This window comes from Podarcis filfolensis, assembly GCF_964270895.1.
Source record: "Podarcis filfolensis genome assembly, chromosome: 5".
Classification (NCBI taxonomy): Eukaryota; Metazoa; Chordata; class Lepidosauria; order Squamata; family Lacertidae; genus Podarcis; species Podarcis filfolensis.
Window position 1 is genome coordinate 80,701,032 of NC_139608.1, and position 14,199 is coordinate 80,715,230.

At 41.4% G+C, this 14,199-nt stretch overlaps 1 protein-coding gene across 16 annotated transcripts in view; it reads right to left on the reverse strand.

The window, feature by feature from the left end:
• Positions 1-14,199, reverse strand: part of ZMIZ1 (zinc finger MIZ-type containing 1) — a 386,104-nt gene that overhangs the window by 294,594 nt on the left and 77,311 nt on the right. For all 16 annotated transcript variants that reach the window (XM_083614609.1, XM_083614604.1, XM_083614605.1 and 13 more), the window contains exon 2: positions 6,679-6,796. The gene's annotated coding sequence lies outside the window, so the exon portion shown is untranslated. The remainder of the gene's footprint in view (positions 1-6,678; positions 6,797-14,199) is intronic.

A 14,199-nucleotide genomic window follows, 5' to 3' on the forward strand; every position in this document is an offset into this window, starting at 1 on the left:
ATCAAGACAGACCTCTATAAGTGATAAAGGAAAAGAAACTTGCCTATTTAATCTCCACAGTTTTGTTTTCCCTAGTCATGGATTCAGGGTAGACACTGCCTGTAGTGCTGTGATCTATACCACACACACCACAGGACACTTATACAGATCTACACTTCTAATACATTAACAAAAAATCATATGATACATTGCAACTGCAAAAGCTACAAACATTATCTTAGTAATCAATAGACTTGTAAGCAAAGTGCTGCAAATTATGGCTGGTTTTGGGAGCTGACAAAGGCCTGTGTTCACCACTCATGCTGCCTCCACTATTCAAGGTGGGCAGATCACATCATACTGAGCTTTGGAGGTACTCCAACATGGCCAGGGCCCAGTACAATCACAAGGGCAAGTCTCTCCCTACTTTACTCTCCAGATGAAAGGGGAATGGGCTCACCCCCTATTGTACTGAGCCCCAGAGGTATTCAGAAAGCAGTGAAATGCCTTGCTGAGGCTCAGTGCAACCTCAGGAAAACAGACCCCTCTGTCTGGAGGGAAGCCTCGGTATACATTAGCAACTAACAGTTTGTCTCTCTGGAATGAACCAGGAGCTATGAACAAAGAATAAACTTTGGCTTCCTGCTCATGATATGTATGTCTTGAATGAGACAAAACACAAGATTGGGTTAGAGCATAATTCTAACCACAGCTTAGCCTTGGATAACATAGCTGCAGCAGGAGGGGGAAAGGGTGCAGTGGTCACAACCTTCATTTTGGGAGCCTACACATTTGCTAGTTCTTGCTAAGGTATGATTTAGCATAGCATTGTGTGTGAACTGGGTCAACAGCTGCTTTTATCCAAGGCCACCTGGTACATTTGCATCCAAGTAAGGTTTTGACCAGGGACTTCCCAGTTCAGAGCTCATCTTCTTGTTAACCACAGTTACGCTTATATCTGTTAGTACAGGGGTCAGCAAACTTACTGCACCTTGGGCTGGTGTCTCCAGCGCCGATCGCACAGTGGGCCGGAGGGCAGGGGAGCGCATGCGCACATGATATTTCCGGTGCACTTCCGGGTCAGAGGAGCACTGGAAATAGCTTGTGTGCATGTGCAAGGGCCTCCTCCGACCCAGATGTGCACCAGAAATAACGCTTGTGCATGCGCAAATAACGCTTGCACATGTGCACAAGCTATTTCTGGTGCTCCTCTGACCCAGAAGTGGACAGCCGTGCAGCGCGTCACCGGTAAGAGCAGGCAGCGGCAGTCGCCGTGGGCTGGATAAATGAGTCCCTCTGGCCTTATCCTGCCCGCAGGCCTTAGTTTGGGGACCCCTGTATTAGTAGGTACAAGACAATGGCAGTCTAGTGATCTGTGGATCACTCTCAATAGAAAATGCAACCAGCTTTAGCTAAAGTGTTTTTGAGTCAAATTTGGAGACTCCTGCTTAGATGAAACCTTTTAGGAATTTAAAAGGGAAGCAAAAAAAGAAAATCAAGAAGGCTAGTGAAATATTTGGCTTGTGGGGTGGTGCCATACATCCCTAATTTTAAAGATGAGCAGCCAAGGAAAAATACATAGCACATTCTTAGCAATGGAAAGCAACAAAATAACTAGGTCACGGCAAGGGACTGAAATTTGCCAAGGATCTTAGCAAAGCTTATATTGTACTTCCCATATGCAGCAAGGCTAATCTTATGGTGATGCTTGCGGAATTTCTATCAGGCTTGAATTCTGAATTTTACAAGTTTTTACAAGTTTCACTTTGTAGAGAAAACACTATGCAAATGCTAGCTGTCTATACATAATGGTGACCTTAAACCGCACACCCAACTCACGCATAAATATTTGTTCTTATCGGCAAATGATCACTGAGAAGACAGCCCTACATTGCTGCAAGTGCCCTCAGAAATGGTTTGTGCTTGCCCAATTAGGAATTTCAACTTCAAACTTATCTCAAAGGTTTGGTTTAAAATAAAATCCAAACACTAAGTAAATATCCTGCTGAAAGACTGCTCTAAGCTTTTGGAACGCTGCACTTGATTTATGTAACAGCACAGAAAAACACAAACAAAGCAGGCTTACCACACCAAAAGATAAGTTATTAGAGACACTGCTTAACATACCAGAGTGTCACACACCTAAAATATGTTAGCTAGAAGCAGTATCACCTTTCAGTTTGGAGATTGCAGAGATATAAACGAAGGTTAAGAAGAAGAAAATACTTGATTTGTGTTTTTAAAAAGTGAAAGATAGCGATTTTTTAAAATTCTGAACAAAGTACTTATGATGGTAAAAATGGTAAATGTCCCTCCTAATAGAGTACAGATACATTTAAGTCCCCTGCATATGCCATCTGTTTCCCAGATCATCCTGTGACAGGGACTGGCACCCTTGTCTTCATCAAGGGCCATATTTTTTCAGGGGTAATCTGTCAGTTGGTAGAGTGCTACATAAAAGCACTGGGCAGGATCAGCCCTTTTCACTCTCTGCCACTTCTCCCTTCATCTCTGCCACCTCTCTCGCCCACAGCCACCATTTTTCAGATTACACTGAGGGAAGATGTGGCCATAGGGCTGCTGCTTGCTCACATGTGCGCTATGGAAGCCCAGCAACTCAGCCAAATGTCTCAAGAGGTTTCTGCTGCCTGCTCCTTCAGATTCTCCACACACACACCCGCCACCGCCACAATACAATGCTGACATACAGCTCTGCTTCTCCATAACATCTGGGTCAGGAGAGGCTGTCCATGATGTGGACCATAGTCTGCAAATAGTGGTAAACTGGATGAGGGCTGGTAATCTGAGCTTGAACCCTGGGGAAATGGAGGCACTGTGGAGTGGTGGATCCTGTGTCTGGGAGACTGGCCAGTCCATGTTCTAGATGGTCAGTTTGGGCACCCCCCTTGAGCCATCTTTGTCGCTGGAGGCTCAGGTAGACTTGGTGACTAGAAGTGCTTTTTTGGTACGCCAACTATGGCCACTCTTGAACAGGGATAGCCTGGCCATGGTGATTCCTGCATCGGTAGCCTCAAGGCTTTATTGCAATGTGCTGGGGGGGGGGGCTAATCTTAGGCCTATGTCCAGCTGATGCAAAACATTGTGGCTGGATTATGAACAGTCTATTGCAGGCATAGGCAAACTCCGGCCCTCCAGGTGTTTGGGACTACAATTCCCATCATCCCTAGCTAACAGGACCAGTGGTCAGGGGTGATGGGAATTGTAGTCCCAAACATCTGGAGGGCCAGAGTTTGCCTATGCCTGGTCTATTGCCAGCACACAACACTAGTGCCCAAAAGCTTGCACAGACTGACCCTATGCTACCAGGCCAGGCTCATGGTTCTTGCATTTATTTAGAAGGCCCTTAACAACTTGGATCCAGGGTATCTCACGGACCACCTTACTTATATCCCTGGTCAATCAATCAGTCTGCAATTGTTTTGTTTAAAAAGCTGACCTGAAAATGCAGGATATATTTCTCCCTCTATACACACTTTCCCATATTGAACTCTGTATGTGCAATACATGAATTCTTATGTGCACTTTCCCCTAATACACAATTTCTAGCACACACTTTTTGATTGGAGAACTGCAATGCAAAATTTGGAAAAGTGCAAATTTTGAAAGATCTCAGGTTGTATATTATTTTGTGAACTGCTAATTCCTCTCTGCATACCTGGCCACTTTGGCTACATAAGAATCTTCACTTGAATAATGAACTTGCTGGTTGTATATAGGATTTCAAATAAGCAGTATTGTCAGAATGCCAGAGAACTGGAGGGACCCTTGTTAGAAAAACTGGTAAACCAGGCACCAGAAGCTCAAAAGCGTAGATAGTCTCACCTGTATGATTTTGCGGCAGCTTCAAAGGACCCAAGAACTAGAAATGAACTCTCCTGGTGATGCTAGATTTTTGCAAGAGCTGCCACCCAGGTACGCAGATCAGCCCAGACATGCACACTCACTCATCTAGTTACCAATTCCAGACACAGCTCCAGTCTGAATGAATTTCAGTCTTACAAATTTGCTCCTTCAGATCAACATTTTTTCTCCCTTTCCTCCCAAACCTTTTCAGCTCCTTCCAGTCTCTGTGGTTCATGGACTACCTGACTAAAGCAGAAAGACTTTGGGGATCAGTTGGGTGGTGGGTGCTTTTTTTGTTTTTGTTTTAAGAGTGTGAGAAAGGGAGGGACATATTTCCCTTCTCTCTCTCTCTCTCTCTCTCTCTCTCTCTCTCTCTCTCTCTCTCTCTGCAGATTAAGTCTCCTGCAAATTTGGCACACATTCTTGCATAAGGAAGTAAGAGACAAAGCAACAGACAGGTAATTACATGGCATGAGCTTCAGGGAAATCCAGTTGGCTCTGGAAGAAGCCTTCAATTGGCCAGCTGGTTCCCAAATGCTTCTCAAAGAAGGGCTAGTCCTATAAAGCCTGATGCTCTGTTCTAGTACACAAATGACCAGCTATAAGATGCTGAATAGTATTTTTCCTCACCTCCCATCTTCTTCACTGTGAACCAAGCGGAAAGACTTTTCCATATTCACCTGCTTCTATGCAACTTGACACCCAAAGTATGTTGGGGTGATAATAATATTTATTCTATATGGTACTATATATATATATATATAGTATATATATATATATAGTGTGTATATATATATATATATATATATATATATATATATATATATATATCCTGCTATATATATATATATATATATATATATATATATATATATATATATCCTACTGAAAGTGCACAATTACAAATTACTTCCCTTATTACCAGAAGTGTTGCTCTTTCCTTCCCAATATTGCAAACGGTTAAAAGGAATGCTTCTTAATGCTTGGAAAGGATTATGGACAGGATTTTCAGAAGGACCCTTGTGGAAAACCAAGTGTCAAATCCAGGATTCCCCTCTGGTACCCTTGAGAACATCCCTCTCAAAAAACAAAAAACACCTGCCCAGTATAATCGGGCATAAAATACACTTACACATCTTGCCTACAAAATGGGAACCCTGAAACGCCATACACTTGTAGACATCTGCACATCTGCAGCTAAGAGCCTGCAAAGGCTTCAGAAGGGCAAAGTGGAGAAGGACGGCAATGATAAATGGGTGGGTTCGCTACGGAAAATAAGTGCACCAAAGTTAAATACCCAACAAAAATAATTATTAGCTCACTTTACATGCATTCACAATTCATGTCAGCAGCTAGTAGAGGAAACAGTCTGTGATAAATGCCGAGCTGGGGTTTTTCATGGGTATGGCTGGTGGGAATGCTTGAGAGTGTGCATTGTATGTAAGGGAATGTGAAGGATGTGTTTGGGATATGTTACTCTGGGACAGGTTGTAGCTTCTGCTCAGTTATTTTGTCTAGTTGCTAATGATACTTTATACCTGGATTTCTTTTTCGTATTTTTGTATTTAACTTATACTTGTAAAGTTGTTCTTTTGTTTCAGATAATATTTGCCTTGCTGTTAGTTATTCTGCTTGTCTTTTTGTAATTGAATTTTGTTTGTAATGTTTTATTTTGCCGATTGCTTTTTGCATTTTAACTTCTATAAATTGTGGTTGTTGGCATCCCTCGGTCTCGAGAAATTATTTCACTGACAATCTGTGAAGACGTAAGTATCAGCAGAAGATCCCACTTCTAGGCAGATTGCTCATAATTCAAAGTTTGATTTGCTGACCTTGCAAGGTATTAAAGGGAAAATAAGTTGCCCTGTCACATGTCTAAAGAAAAACACGACTTTTTCTTTACAAATCCTGAAGCAAATATTTTTTAAGGAATTTGCCACCAATGAGAAAATGACTTGTATAAAAAGAGAAATTCTGAATAAATGTAAAGATATTTAGTAGGCCTTCCTTGACCTTCAAATATATGTGAAGGGGGATATAGTTTTATGAGAAAAAGTTTGATGAGTTTATTTTGGACCAAATATTTTGGAAGGCAGTGTTATTTTGTTATATGATTCTGTTTCTAATCAATAAAAATGAACTGTATATTTGGATGTTATATGTTTTGAAGTGAGTTGGTATAAGACTATTCACTATTATATTGTATTAGTTTTGTTGTTGTATGGCTGCTGGTGTCTTGTGAGTCACTTTTGGAAGATCTGCGTGGAAAAGTAGCATGCAAACTGAAGTAATAACTACCACTACTGACCACCCTGCTTAAGATATTGGGAGCAGGCTTTGGTAAGAGGCAGCCCGTTCCACTAAGTGCCTCTCTTCCACTTAAGATTTACATCAGCATCTCAGCTAACCATGAAAAATGTTCACCAGGGTCCTCCTTAGCTAGGATAGAAAGCTAGTTAAGGACATCTAGTTAGAACCAGCAGAGAAAATATTTTGCTGGAGAGGAGAAGAGGAGAGCAGGAACCACATGATTCTGAATGATCTCCCAGCATTATGTCTATACTAGCCCTCAAAAGGAATGCTGTCCATGCAAGGAATACAAACTGGAATGTGTGTACAAAATGTATCAAGAGCCCTGCCTCCTAATACATAAAAAATATTAAATATTGTAAAGGGATGGACAGCAATTAATGTAAGCTCAGAACTGACGTATGAATAAAAATTTCTGCACAGACAAACTAATCTAGACCTCATCCATTGCTCTTCCCTGCCCCATGAGAAAACTTAACAGGAAGAAACTTAACAGGCAGAACACCTAAACGGGAAAATAATTACCTTTTAACTCTCTGAAGAGGTCACCATCAATTAGCTTACAGGAGCTCTTAACAAACAGGGAGAAAAGGTGGAAGGGAGCTGGAAGCGATGCCTGAATCCACAATGCACAAGGTTTTTCCTAATAGAAACATAAGGGGAAAAACAAAGTAGTTAGTTATCCCTTTTCAGGTCTTTTGATGGAGCATATGATAACCCTAACCCTAACAACTAAAAATGGAAACAATGATAACACAACATAGGCTGGGACTCAATACTACAAAGATCCTATCTTATTACTGTATCGATAACACACATTTGAACGCATTTTAGATTGAACTATTTAAAGTTGTATGTATCTTCAAGACCTAATTTCAGTTAGCTAATTGTTGTAGAAGTACCTTAACAAATGTCTTACCTCTGTTAGGCAGGCCAAGGTGTTTATATATATTTTACACACACACACACACACACACAGAGAGAGAGAGAGAGAGAGAGAGAGAGAGAGAGAGAGAGAGAGAGAACCCTTAACTTACGTGCATTTAACTTGTGCACATTTAGCTTTATGCAATAGATAGATAGATAGATAGATAGATAGATGATAGAGTGGGTGAAAAGGGGGTAGGGGTCCAGGAGGAAAAAGACTTTGGCAATCACACCTGCCATTGCACCCATTCTGTTTTGACTACAGTGGTACCTCTAGATGTGAACGGGATCTGTTCCAGAGCCCCGTTCGCATTAGAAGCAAACGTAACCCGTGTCCGCGCGTCCGCGCATGCCACATTTCAGTGCTTCTGTACATGGCGTCATTTTGAGCGTCTGCGCATGCGCAAGCAGCGAAACCCAGAAGTAATGCACTCCATTACTTCCAGGTTGCCGCGGAGCACAACTCGAACAACTCATCCCGAAGCACATTCAACCCGAGGTATGACTGTATATGCAATTCTGGCTTTAGGCACAACCCCAGAATGTAATCCCTATGTGAGCTAAGGACTTGCTTCGTGAGTTGAGGGATTACACATATATGCAAAGTGCTTTATGACCATTCTCTTAGTCATCCCTGCCAAAATCTTAAGAGGTAAGTCATTAATATTCTGATTTTACAGACGGGGAACTGACTCTGAGTAATGGTGGCTTCTTCCCTAAGGCCACCCAGGGAGAGTCTCACCAATATCTGACCAGTCCAAACGCAGCACCCCAATCAATGAACCAAATGGCAACTCAACTTTCCCAAACTGACCAGTGTTGACATAATAAAAACGCAAGTAAAAGAGCTGAGACAGACAGTGTAATCAGTGATACATCCCTCTCAATTAAACTGTTATAACACTAAGATGCTTTAGGCGATATTATGATGAAGTCTCCCATGACCTTAGACAGAAAAATTACACAGATACCTAGGTGGCAGAGCCAGTTTATAATTGCTGTGCTAGTTAAATCTAAAGTGCCTCAACATTTGTAGGTTTTACAGCACAATCCTAACCTTGTCTACTTAGAAATGTGTCCCATGGAATTTGGTGGGGCTAACTCCCAGGTAAATAGGGCTAGGATTGCAGTGTTAGTCTCCCATCTATCAGAGAACAAAAAGAGAGGAAAGATACAACCTACTAAGCATCCTTACAGCACATCACAAATATTCTCATCACTTCACAAATATGGTTCCAGTAATCCTTAGCTCATCCAACAAAACTGGATCAAACGGTGCTCTGGATACCTTTCAAGGTTCATCAACAGAATCACCATTGGGGCATATTTAAGCAACCTGAAATGCTTCACAAACAAAAAACACAGTGGGCCGCTGTCGGTTCCACAGGTGCCTTTGGGCCAGCATGTGAAAGGCTTGGCACCAACAGAGAAAACTCTGCTGTATGGCACAAGGATGCAATGGAGTCAGCACAAAGTAATTGTTCTTCCAGAGTTAAAACCATGCTAGAGGTGACTTATGACACGAAAAAAACTGCATAATTCAAACCTAACAAAAGTAGTCATAAACAAGAAATAAAATACCTCAAAGTACCCAACCAAATAAAACAATTTCCACATCAATCATAGTAAGATCTAAAACAAAGAAACACAAACTTAATATCGATAACAGCAACAACCCTCACCCACGGCAACACCCCAACCCCAGCCCAAGATTTTGTGTTCAGTGGCCTCAGCTTTTGCAGCTGGAGTCAGACAGACGGACCCCTGGTACATTGGGGGAGAAAGGTTGCTAGTCCATCACAACAGATAACGTAGAAGGAGGTTAGATTATTGCAATGTGTTATATGAAGGGCTGCCTCTGAAGACGGTTCTTCTCTGCAGTGGCTCCCCATCCGTGGAATGCTCTACCCAGGGAAGTTCGCCTGGCGCCTTCATTATACACCTTTAGGCACCAGGTAAAAACATTCCTTTTTAACTAGGCCTTTGGTTGATCTGACTGACATTCTATGCCATTTTAAAATGTGGCTCTTGGGGGGGGGTTGTTATTGGGTTGTTTTTATTTTGATTCTATATATTGGGGGTTTTATGTTGATCTTTTCTGTGAACCACCCTGAGACCTCAGGGTATAGGGTGGCATATAAATTCAATTAATAAATAATAACAATAATAGTTTGAGAAGCACTGGGCTAGAAAATCCCAGAGAGATACAGTGGTACCTCAGTTTACAAACAGTCCTGTTTACGAACTACAGTATTCGGTTTACGAACTCCACAAAACTGGAAATAGTGTTCCGGTTTGCAAACTTTACCTTGGTCTACAAACGAAAACCAAATGGTGGAAGGGCACTGGCGGCGAGAGGCCTAATTAGGGAACGCGTGGCTCGGTTTAAGAATGGGTTCAGTTTAAGAATGGACTTCAGGAACAGATTAAGTTTGTAAACTGAGGCACCACTATATCTGCAAACCAATCAGAACTATCAGCCTCTGGGCCCCCCACCTCTATGGAGAAAAAAAAGCCTCTGAAGGCCTAAATCTCAATAGGAAGTGATCCAGCCACGACAAGGGATTATTAAACTAGGTTAAGTTTGTCATGCAGACATGCCTTGACAAAGTAGTGTTGAAAACCTGGGTCAGAATAAAGATGATTCTGTTAAACAACATCCACAATTTAAGTCCAAGCAACATTAACTATAAATGGTAAAATCAAATGTGATGTGAATTAAAGGGCTGGCCACACACCATCATACATACATAAAGTGACCTTAATTCTCCAAGTGTCAGTTACTTTACAGCCAAAATGCCACCACCCACCTATACACGAGACTGTGGTGCATAGCTGTCAACTTTTCCCTTTTCTTGCAAGGAATCCTATTCGGAATAAGGGAATTTCCCTTTAAAAAAGGGAAACGTTGAGAGCTATGCTGTGGTGTCTCTTGCGAAGTGAAGTCCAGGCATGTGCAATAGCAATATAATGCTTATTGGCTTGGTTGGGTGGGAATGACAAACTGGGAGAGGGTGATGGAATTCAGTGTTTGGGGCCATGCACACTGAATTACACTATGCTGAGACATTTTACATTGTGCCATAGTGCGAACTCTGTTCTCTGATGCAGTCTTTATGAAGCCAAAACAGCACCACCCACACCCAAAACCTTTAGGGGAGAAACAGTCCAGTGAGAACTGAGCATGCTTAGTGAGCATGAAATGCTGACTGACTGTTGGAGGAGATGGAAAATAGAGGGCCGGGGAGAAGCAGAGAATAATGGAACGGACTGGCAGGAGTCCTGAACAGCACTGCATAATTTTGTTGAAGGTTCTGCTTGATGTACCCTACAAACCAACCCATTTCCCACCAGCTTGCAAGACTATGGATGTTCAGTTTGTTAAGCCACACACCTATATGCGCGGATACCCAGCGTACCACAAGCAAGCAAACAAAAATTAGAGAACAGCGTGTTAAGCATGACAAGAGAACCCAAAGGTTCAATCTAATCAAATTTAAGCGATAATTGAAGAGAAGACAGCTGTGTTCACAATCCTCCTACAAAGATCCACAACTGTAAATTTTTCTAATGGGTTTAGTCCAATCATTTTCCTAAGCCATACCATTAGCAAAAATGAGCCTGCAGCCAAACCAGCATGAGCCAGGATTTCATTAGAGCTCATGCTGAGCAGGGTAATTTCTGGTCAGAGCTTGGACCCAGAGAACCAAAATTAAATCAGGTGCTTTTTGAATGTGGGTTTGGCAGCACTTAAGATTCCCTTATTCAGATTTATAGCCCACCATCACCCCTGTAGGCTCACAACAGCTCACAAAACATTTCAGCTTTTATGTGTCACTAAAAATATACCAAATATGTGTATTTCACTAAAATCAACCCTTACACCTACACTGTAGCACTAAAAACCCTCCCCAAATAAACACACAGCTCAGAAGAAAAGCTGAAGCATAACCTCTTGCAATAACAAACACCATTCGAAGTATCCTCAGCTTCAAACCAGATGCACTGACAGGCTCGGTGCTGTTACGAATTACGCCAAGGCAGGCAACCAATGTTACATGTCCCTGCCACCCCTCGCTCACTGCAAGAGACAAGCACTATGATGAATTCAGGTCGGTCATGGCCCTTCGAGGGGACTGCTGCTAAATCCAATTGCACTGAAGAGTGGTCACTTTTATAAAAAAAATTCTTCCTCGCCAGCAATATCCAATGCAACATCCTATACAGTATATTAGGATATGGGTTCTGGGTCAGTTAAAAACAGCAACAGTGTCACTCTGCCTGGCCAGCTGCCCTCACTAAGCCTCTGAGAATCTGATTTCTACCTTTTCATCTACATTTTTGATAATATTATTTTAGTATGTTCAATTAAGTAAAACAGGTGCCCTCCAAATGGACAGACTTCCCATGGGGAGGGGGAAGAGAGAAAAATGGTGTGTATCTGATAAATGGGATAAAGAGATTGTGTATTCTTAAGAGTACAAAATGGTGTTCACATACACACACTGCAAAAACAAGGCTAGAATAAATGTTTTAAATTTCGGTTTAGTTACCCGGCACTAATAATAATCCAAGAAAGACTGACAGAAGATGGGGGGGGCGCTTTAAAAAAAAGATAGACTGTGTTTTGGAAATATATCAAAAGAGCGAGAGGGGGGAGGAAAAAACAATGTAGAAGATTCATACAATAGAGTGAAGGGAAGCAGAAGAGAGCATTGTATAAATATACTATTAAGGAGATGTGGAAGAAATTTATATAGTACAACGAAGCATATGCAAATTTGTTCTCAAATCAAAAACAAGCTGGGAATGTAGAGACAGCAATAAGGAAAAATAAATAAAAAATGGCCCATTCAATTCTGCTTTAAGACATCAGACATTAATAACAGTCCACAGCAGTGACATAAAAGGTGTATATAAAAAATAAAATTAATCTAGGAATGCCAGGCTGCATATAAAACAGAAGACAAAATTGATCCTATGTTGCCATACAGGCAATAATGATAAATAAGCTTACAGTAACATTGTACAATAGTATAAACATTGAAGATAACTGCAGGAAACTGTATCCAGAAAACAGAATTACAAAAAGGCGGGGAAATGCCAAAAGCAGAAAGAGGAGAGGCCGTCCAAGGCGTGTATGTGAGTGTACAGATTAGCAAACAGTAGATCTGAGGAAGAATTCTAAAAGAAATCAGTTATTAAGGAGAAGAAAAGAAAAAAGCTGAACAAAATGAACGTTCAGCAAGAGCAGGGAGATGTAGAAAACAGCTGTGTGACAAAATTTATTGAGAAGAGCAGGACACACTGAGTGCTGTTGTGTGTCAAAAACAAAAACACCATCCTTCAGAGTGGCACACATATCAATTCTGCTATAGGCAGTATGATACACATGTGTCAATCTTACTCAGCCAAAACATTTCAATTCTGAGGAAAAGTGATGACAATTACATCTGCCCAAGCGCTGTTTCAATGGAAAGGTCGCAGTCCCTTTAGTACAGTACTCAACTTTGGGGATGGGGGTCACAAAAGGAGCTTCCGAAAATGGCCATTTTCACTCACATCCTGACAAATTCACAACTACACCATTATAGCTGATTAGGAGGTCTTGTGCAAAAAACCCCACTTCCTCCAAAGATCAGACCTTTTGCAATAAAGTGGCAGGAAAATGCACTGCAAATTGCGGGATAACCCTGGCTTGACACAAGATCCTCTAACCCGGGAAACAAACCAAAATGAATGCACAAGCAACCCAACTGGTAAAATACTTCTTTCATAGCATGTACTATATAATATTTACCAGCAGAAAGCACTCATTTATTCTGTATTCAGGAGCCAATTTTAATATTACACCTAGAAATGGTGCTTTTTGGGTGGGGCGGGGGGGGGGGTTGACACACAGGTAACAGTGTCTTAGTTTGTAACAAAAGTGTATCCTGAAGATCTGTCTTTGTCAGCCAGAATGCAGTTATAAATGCTACATACATCAGAAGCAAGCACAAATAAAGTCAAAAGAAAATATTTGCTATACAGCGTAGCCTTACTAATCCAGTAATAATCATATACGCTGAAACATTACAGGCACGGGGAGAGGAAAATACTGCAGCTACAGTTTGTAAATGCACAAGGGTGGGGGGAGAAAATCCAGATATTTATTCCATTTATTGTGAACCTAAATGAAGCCTACTATTAGTAGAAGTAAAAAAAGGAGGTTGTAACAAAGACACCAGAGCAATATATACAAGGCAGTGGCACTTTCCCCCGAGTCTCCACTAGCTCCATAATAAAAAGCAAGCATTGCATTATTTAACACTATTTTAAATAACTGTCAATATGTATTATATTTGCCTGTTTTGTGCCTCAGGTAGCACCCTGGGGAGATATCTTTTATCACTGCATCATAAAGTTGCCCCACTAAAGCTGCCACCTTTCAGGTAAAACTCTTGCCTCTGATTCAATGCTGAGTTTTTACTGTCAGAAGAACTTGGGCGGAACATTCTTTGCCAGGCTCCACCTCCATCTATAACATCTTTTATTTTGATGGTATTACAAACAATGTCCGCAACTTACAGAACAATAACCCTGGCAGAAAAAAGGAGCTTCCATCTATAACAGAGCAACCTATTTTGAAGTGGTGTCTTTTTTGTTGCTCTGCTGTCAACTCCTTTCACGAGTGTCAGAATATCTGACATTTCTGTGGATCTCAATTCCTTATGTTGCAATTACGGCAGGTCTTCTTTAAACTCTGCCCATCACGAAAAGGTGAGGGGATTTACAATTACTTCAAAAGTCAGACGCACATACTTAAGAGGTTTAAAGCAAACCATGTTTTCTAGCTGAGGCAACTTTGACCAAAGTCCATATTTTTTAATAAAGCAGACAACAGAGAAAGTTTGCTTTATTATTGTGATCTGCCGAAAACCACAGTTCCTTCCCATATGCATCCTTTTCAGAAGTAGCAGTTGTTTCCCACACAGCTGTATTTCCTGCCACCATCAGCCCATAATGACTGCCAGCTGTTTCTCACAGAGCCAGTGGACAAAAGTCTGACCACGGAGCACTCCAAGCATAAACCAGCTTTGCAATCAGGTAGTCATTGGCTGCCAGCGAAATTAATTT